This window comes from Cryptomeria japonica, chromosome 10 (genome assembly GCF_030272615.1).
Source record: "Cryptomeria japonica chromosome 10, Sugi_1.0, whole genome shotgun sequence".
Classification (NCBI taxonomy): domain Eukaryota; kingdom Viridiplantae; phylum Streptophyta; class Pinopsida; order Cupressales; family Cupressaceae; genus Cryptomeria; species Cryptomeria japonica.
Window position 1 is genome coordinate 867,983,049 of NC_081414.1, and position 8,536 is coordinate 867,991,584.

The 8,536-nt window shown below is 30.9% G+C and overlaps 1 pseudogene; it reads right to left on the minus strand.

Moving 5' to 3' along the window:
• Nucleotides 1-1,307: 1,307 nt before the first annotated feature.
• LOC131065009 (probable polygalacturonase) lies at nt 1,308-7,709 on the minus strand (annotated as a pseudogene).
• Nucleotides 7,710-8,536: the final 827 nt, after the last annotated feature.

Below are 8,536 nucleotides of genomic sequence, written 5' to 3' on the forward strand. Positions count from 1 at the left end.
AGAGATTTCAAGGTATATCAAATGGATGTCAAATCTCCAGTTTTGAATGGTGATCTTGAGGAAAGAAGTCTACATTGAGCAACCTGATGGATTTTAACTATTAGATGATAGGGATATGGTATGTAAATTGAAGAAATATCTGTATGGGTTGAAACAAGCCCCTAGAGCTTGGTATGCTAGATTACATAAATATTTGTTGAAATTGGGATTTAGCACTAGTATAAAAACAACAATATATGACTAAAAAAACTACCAAAAATTACATATAAATGACTAAATTTGATCACGTGACCATTAGTAGTTTATTGCCAGTCATTAATCACGTGACCAAATATATGAATAAACTTTTTTAGTCATTTATTGGTTGTTTTGATTGATCAATTTGGTCATTGATTTACTCATTATTTGGTCATTGATTTAGTCTTTTATTTAGTCATTAATTTAGTCATTGATTTAGTCATTAATTTAGTCATTGATTGTTGTTAATTGGTTATTTATTTAGTCATGGTAGTGATTTATTTAGTCATTAATTTAGTCATATATTTAGTCATTAATTTAGTCATTTATTGTTGTTAACTGGTCATTTATTTAGTCATGGTTGTCATTTATTTAGTCATATATTTAGTCATTAATTTAGTCATTGATTGTTGTTAAGTGGTCATTTATTTACTCATTGTAATCATTAATTATCATCAATTGGTAGTATATTTAGTCATTTTTATTCATTGGTTTCCAAAATATCATGCCAGTGTCTTCACAATCTACATAAGTTGTTACTTTGCAAGGCATGTACTTTATTCATTTCATTTTGTTGTTTCTCTCAAGTGGAGATTTAACCTCTATTAGTATATAGCATGCCACTCCAGAGCAATTGGACTTTGTATTAGTTCAGTTGTAAATATAATTCAAAGTTAGAAGACCAACACAAGATCTAGCTAGGTGATTCCTACTATCCTCCAAATTGCAAGTTAACATTTAGAAGATTTATCGATGACTATCTAATCTTATTAATTAACAAGTCTATTTGAATATGATGAGGTTTCCAACAAATCAAAAATTACCTTGGAGGTATCAAAATTAATTTAAAAATGATGCTATACATGATGGTATCAAAGCCAATAAGAGCATTACACATAATTTATAGAGTTCTACAACTAAATCTAAGATACTAGCTCTTGGTTACCAACAACAAATTAATATGCAAAGACAAACTCTAAGAATCTATAAACATTTGAACAGTTCCAGGTAGATTTTCAAGTGACATTGAAGGAAATATTTAACAAGCACATCTCTGTGAATGGAGCTTTCTAGATTCCCTCTATGTAACCTCCAGTTTTGATATTATCTCCTACAATGTTTGTAAAGATTATTCTATCAACATATGGAAGGGCACTTGGATCATAGCCATCATTAGGATGGTCACCACAAGACCTTGTAAAAGAAAATGCAATTTGCACATCTTTCAATGTCGCCTTGGATATGAAGATATCTTTGATATAGAGCATTTTTCAACTTGATACCATATCTTGAATTATATACATTAAAGTTTTCAACTTGCATATTCGCAATTCCCCCAGACATCTCATTTCCTAGAACAAGGCCAACACTTGTGGGTGTTTCTTTAGTAACATGAGGAATGATAATATTGGAACTAGGATGCCCATAGGAAATACCATATTCATCCCAAAACCTTTTGATTGAGATCAAATCATCATGAGTGCTTATGTAATAGTTTTCAATGCAAACATTTGAGCTCGAATCTGCGCAGAGAAACAAAAAAGTTAGTAGAAATATTTGTCTTCAGATATTTTTTAATACTTATCTAATTCCAAGTCCTAAACATATAACCATAAATAATTATTATTTACTATTGGTAAGAAAAATACTTTTTGGTCTAGAAACTTTAGTTCTTTTTTGAGAAACAACAAAAATTATCCAATAATGTTTGATGCTTGATTTCATTCCAAGAGCTAAAGACATGGAAAATAAATGCACCCAAAAAAATTGTTGATAGTAAGTACCAGACTTTTGGTTTGAAAGCCACTATATGTTAATTTGAAATAATGTGTATTGTTTAAAAATAAACAAAATAATGGAATTAATTATTTTTTTGTCACATCTCCTTACCTAGATTGGACAGATTCCTCTAGCTAATACCATGAACTTGACATGGTCAATCTCTATGTAGGAAGTATCCCAGGAGGATATGTCCTTGTGTAAAACAAACACTTAGTATTAGGAAAATATTTTTAGTCTCAATATGAACTCCTCATTTATATGCCTAGAGAGTTTGATGCATTCAAGAAAGACATGTTGTTGTTGCAGAATCCAAAAGCTCAAATTTAAAAAATGCTAACAATAATAGTCCTAACATGGAACCACTATTTTTATTCCTAAAATATCCATACATAAATACTTGTTTAGGCTACTTGTCGAGGTAATGGATAAATTTGAAAAAAAATGTTGTTTTCTATTTCTGTTTATGATGTATCCCCTCGGCAACATTTAATAGACCTATTGATGATCACACTCCAATTCCTTCAATTCTCTTGTATCAGAATGCACTCTTTGTTTGTCTATAATCTTATAACATAAACAAAAACCTCTAGTGTTAGGTCAAAGGCCTTGACAATGTTAAAAAATATGAAATATGTCATATAAGCCCTCAAAATTTCGATAAGAATATTGGCTAAGAAAACTCAAAAAAACTAATATGCTCAAGCACTATAATCGCATGAAAAAATATTGAGTTCTAGTTGATGATGAAAAACTTTAGCTCTCTTTTATTTATGGAGTAACCTAAGTACACATCACGTGGTTTAATTACATATACCCATAATTGCACTGGTATACCTATATATTCAAATCCATTAAAATTAAAGTCACCTTCAATGAACATATAATAGTTTTAAATTACATATGGACTTGTAGTAATCCTAGTGGAACCTTTTCACATTCTTATAATGTATTTCCATAAATTAGCAAAAAGAAATGTTCATATATAAGAGAGGGTAAATTTAGAAGTTTGTGTAATGCTAAATTTTTGCAGCCAAAATTATGCAATTTGGATGTTAGTTTGGTTCTAGAAAAGTTGCATGTCATTATTATCCAATTTTGGTCTTAATCCTAAATTGCCTAAGGTTTGCATTTAAAACACCATTTGGTTATATTCTTTATTTGTTTATGAGTAAAGTTGTAGATTACAGTCAAAAGGTTTATTTTTTATAAGAATGTGGTAAAATGTCAAAAGGAGTCTTGAGGATTACACAATATAGGGATATTTAATGTTGAGTAATGATTTGTAGTGTTAGTATTCTCAAATTAAAAGGGAAGAGTCTTCATTATGTGAGAAATGCTAAATACGATTTTGATTTCATATTTTTAGAAAAACCTTTAAAGAAACATTAAGTTAGAGCAACATTTATTAATGATGGATATCCAAGATCGTGTAGTGTAGTACTGGTGGAGGCTAAGGAACAATAGTTAGGGGACAAGAGAATACAAAGAGCATCAAGCATTATAAAGAAAAATTAGCTTTGAGTTAATAAGCAACAATAGTAAAATTCAACAAGTTGGGAGGTTCATTCAAAACTTATAAACCTATTGCTTTTACTTGCTCCTTTATTATTCAAGGCTCTTTCCACCATAAAATTCTCTATTTATGAGATGTTTCATTATTAATACAAGGCACTACATGTTACTATCAAGCTTTGCTCTTCTCTTTGTATGTTATGTTTTTTAACGTTAAAGGAGGTTAGAAAACTTTGTAGGTTTCTTAGATTTCTTAGCAAATCATTCATTATTTAGAATGACCATTTCATCTCTAAAAGAGGATACAATTCACAAAATTTAATAATTAGTTTGAGCATCATTGTAACATTTCTAACAGTGGATGTTTAAGAGAAAGGTATTTTTTTTAGTGTCCTTGTTGATGATAGCAGGGTCCTTATACAAAGCACATTACCAGCCTAAGAGGATCCATATCCTATGCTATCATGAGAGGATATTTTGATTAAATGAAGGTATTAAAAATAGCATAGAGCAATCATAGGCTATTAAAGGGAACTTTCATGAAGACAAGATTCAACACTTCTTCAAGTTTTTAGGTTTTCAACCAAGTATTGGTGACATTAAATGCAAAACAAAAACAATAATAGGGAAAAATCAAGAAGAAGTCATGTTTCATGCATATCTCTACAATTACGAACTAGGAACTGTGATTTTTTCACAGAGATTAGAAAGATATATAGTGAAAAAACCCATTAATTTCGTAAAAACCCAGTTTTTGATATTGAAGAAATATTCACCAGTCCAAAGGGCAATATTTGAAGGTTTTTGTTTTTCTATAATGGTTGTTTTGATCAAATAAGGAGTGCCAAGATTAGATTAAGGGTAGTTTTTGAGCCAATGGTTTTGTAGTCAAGAATGTGTAAATACATGGAATATTTTAAATAATGATTCCAAACCTTAATGCCAAAGATACAATAAAGGATACGAGAAAATCAAAGTCATTGGGACTTCTGAAAGCTACAATAGTGCATAAGGAGGAGCTCTACCAATCATGCCATAGTCACAAAAGAAGATCCCAGTCTAGGACAGTCTAGATCCATAGTAGATACGCATTTTTAGTATCATAGACATAATTCAAAAGAGTAGGTGCAGTCCGAGACATAAAGACATAGTTTGTTGCCAAAGACAAGTCATAACCCCATAAAGGAATACAAAGTGCAGCTACAATGAGCTTAAGGTTGACAAGGAATATAAAACCATCGAAGGCCAAAAATTATTCAAGGAGAGTCATACGTTGACACTGAAAAGATGTCAAGGAAAGAGAGTGAAAAGCATAGAGATAGCCTAATTCTGAAGAAATCAAAGATTTGCATTACCACAAGCATACTGCAAAGGTAATTTGAAGAAGCAACCATCAAATAGAGAGTGAATTAACACAACCATTAGGAAAAACTTACACTCCATGAGCACCCAAAATGGAAGGATAGTTGCAGCCAAACAATGACAGAGATACCTATAATGATAGAAAGATAATATATTGCCAAAGACAATACTTATAGCAACACTCATAGAGGTATAGAAGTGAGTGAAATGATTAAAGAAGATATTTTTGAGAGGAATGAAACATGTGTTGAAGGTTCTCCTTTAGTAGTTTAGTGTTGCAATGATTTTGTGCCATGGAAGTAGTAAGATAGAAAACAAGCTATCCTTGAAAGAATATATCCATTGTCAGAAGGACAAAGTCACAGTGAAATACACAGTCCAAAGATCTTAGGATTATAAAGAACAAACACTGAGAACAACAGGGTCTTCACACAAAGTTACAATATCAAAACATGTGTTATTGATTTACATGGTTGTTATTGTGACATTAAAATGATTATTCATGACTATCAATCAAAAAAGTAGATGCATGGTATCAATCAGCAGTTACATGATCAGTAGCACGAAGATAAACCCTTAGCAAGTTAACAAAAATAGAGATACAAGAGCATTCGATTAAGGGATAGTTAGATCACTAAGGCATTATCAATCTAGGTATAGGAGCCATAGTCTTATGGGTGATATTACTGTAGAAGTGGTATATGATTAGAGTGCATTGGACAAAGAATGAAGATGGAATAAATAGTCAAGAAAGAACTAAATTTTCGAAGGGCAATGATACCTCAAAGTACAATGTAATGTCTTTTACAAAATCATAGGGCAATCATAGTATACAAATAGGGAGAGTTCTTGTATTCATCAATAGGTATGAGATATAGAATAAATCGGCAGTCTTTGGCCCAAATGAAAACCCAAGATGAACAAAATGATTAAGTCCCAAGTTGAGAATGTCTTCAATGACATAAGAGCATGGGAGCAGAGATTTTGACAACCAAGTAAGGGGATATGTGACAACCTCGTGAAAATGTAATAGAGGTATGTAGCAGCAGAAGATCTAGATCAAACAATGGCATAAGAGCATGAGAGAATGCCATTACAATTTAACTAAGTAGACCTATAGTTGTCCATTCTTTTAAGGAAATTCCAAAGCATGAATGTAGTGTTACAGTGATGAAAACTTCATGAGTCATTACTCAAGAACAGTGTATTTATTATCATAATAATACAGCCAATAAACTTACACAATGTAGTTCTTGTGATAGGGTTAGATTTGAGATACAAATCATTTTAGTGCAATCAAGATTTCAGAAAGTTTGTAATGACTATCATAGGAATTAAAGAGTATTGTCTATGATCAAAATAGTGGTAAAGAATGCATAGATCATTGCACACTATATACATTTAAAACAAAATGTATAGACAATGACATATACATCTATAACTACAAACTTATAAACATATCCAATTTTCAGATCCTTTAGTATGGAGTTGTTGGCTCATAAATAATTTTAGTCTGTATCAGCTTAAGCAAAGTTAAAAGTATTTGACAGTTGCCTTCCTTTATTATATAATACAACAATTAGTAAAAAATAATGTAGATAAGTGCACTCATAGCTGTGCAATGCCACCATTTGATGCACTAATTACAACTATAGGTATATTCTTTCCATCATTTAAATTGATAATGTAACGATAATTTAAGAGTTTATATAACTTGAAAAATGTAAAAGAAACATTTCAAGACTTACAAAAACAACCAAAAATAAATGGACCAAATATAGAATATTTTTGATGAGAGACATAAATTTTAATGAATAGTCAATATCTATATATACACATTCTGCGAAAATCTTTATTCAATTTAATAGTATTATTGTTATGGATAACATTTCAAAATTCAATTCTCAAATGACTATTAAATTTCAATTCAAAATATGTACTAAAACAATAAGAAAAAGATCCATAAATATTGGAATATTTAATCTTTGTTAATATAAAATAAGAATCATGTCACTTGGATCAATTCCATTTGTATTAGGTGAGTGCAATGGAGCAAGGATGGTTTCATCTTGATTGTGCACATTGTTGCATTCACCATAGATATTATTCAGTTACAATATTATAATGTTGGTTGAGGTAAATATTTATTAAATAGACAACAAGAGTTTACATTGAGATTGATGTATACTAATAATCCAAAGGTTTGGCATGCATGTAAAAACCATCCACCTAACAAAGGAATTAACATGAACACAAACCTATAGTACACTAGATGTATATTCCACAATGGTGAATTTAGGAATGTTAGATTTGAGATGACGACATCAGTTGAGTCTACCACCTCAACAAGGTGAGGCCAGGCATAGATTATCATTATGGTACCAATCTCACCAAATATGTCACTGTCCATCAATAGTACCATTGTCACCTATGAAAATGAATATACTAACCAAAATATTAAAGCTATAAGAAACTAACCAATGCCATATAAAATATTTACATTAATGGCTTCCACAACCATCTAATATTAACATCTTTTAATGATTGGTTGCTCCTCATTCTAAGCAAGAAGGTAAAATAAGCATCAATAAAATATTAGATTTTCATAGTCTAGCTAGTAAAGATTACACCATAGAAAGAACATTTACACCTATTATTACAACATCTATCACATTGAATGCATTTATAAGGCTGTTATGCCATCCTCCACTGAGCTCCCTACCTCAACCATATGATTGTAAAGGGCCAATCACTAGCCAAAGTTTTAAATCGTTCATGAGGAAAGCATTAATGAGAAAGGGTAATGAAAGTTTCATTCTTGTCATATATTTCATTTAAATTAGACAATGTTTTTCATGGTAGGCTCTAATGCTTCGCATTTATGAAGATTTATCACAACTGCTCATTTTATTTGTCATTGTTTTTCTAACAAATAGACAGAGTAAATAATAAAGTTGCACTCCTCTTTCCACTTGTTAACTAAAGTGAAACATCAAATTACAGGTGATCCAAGGCAATGAGAATTTATGTGTTTCTTTCACATAGTCTATTTTTCTTGTTTCTTCTATTATCCTCCTTTCTCAGTTTCATTTGTATAGTAAAGTAATCATCTTTCTCCTTGCTTCATTAAGAAGGATATCCTTGAGCAGTGAACCCATTCTTGTCTATGGTTGGAGAGTTCCTTGCATTCATTCGACCCAAATCATTCTAGATGTGATTGTTGGCATACCACGTGCTACAGGAGGCTTTATGTGATGTGAGGTTAGCGAGCTCCCCTTGTGGCTAGGATTCAAGCCTGAACAAATGTAATAAATAGGTATCAAGAAGTTAAAACCTAAAAGTAACCAACCCAACATCAAAAGTTATACTTTCTTGTGATCCAAAAATCAATTGGAAGACCAATCTTCATCAAGAACATAAAGATAAGGCTTTTTGAATTTTATCATTCATAAGCCAAGGTGATTGCTCTAATAATTAGGTGTAATCTCTAGGATGTCATAATATTTTACCTCACATTACCAATACATATCTTTATAGAAGAATTTCTCCAAGTAAACATTCTAACTCATGTCTCCATGAGTCTATATTAGCCATTTGAACCTTGACCTTCACCAACTCAAATAAAAATCATAATAATAACCCT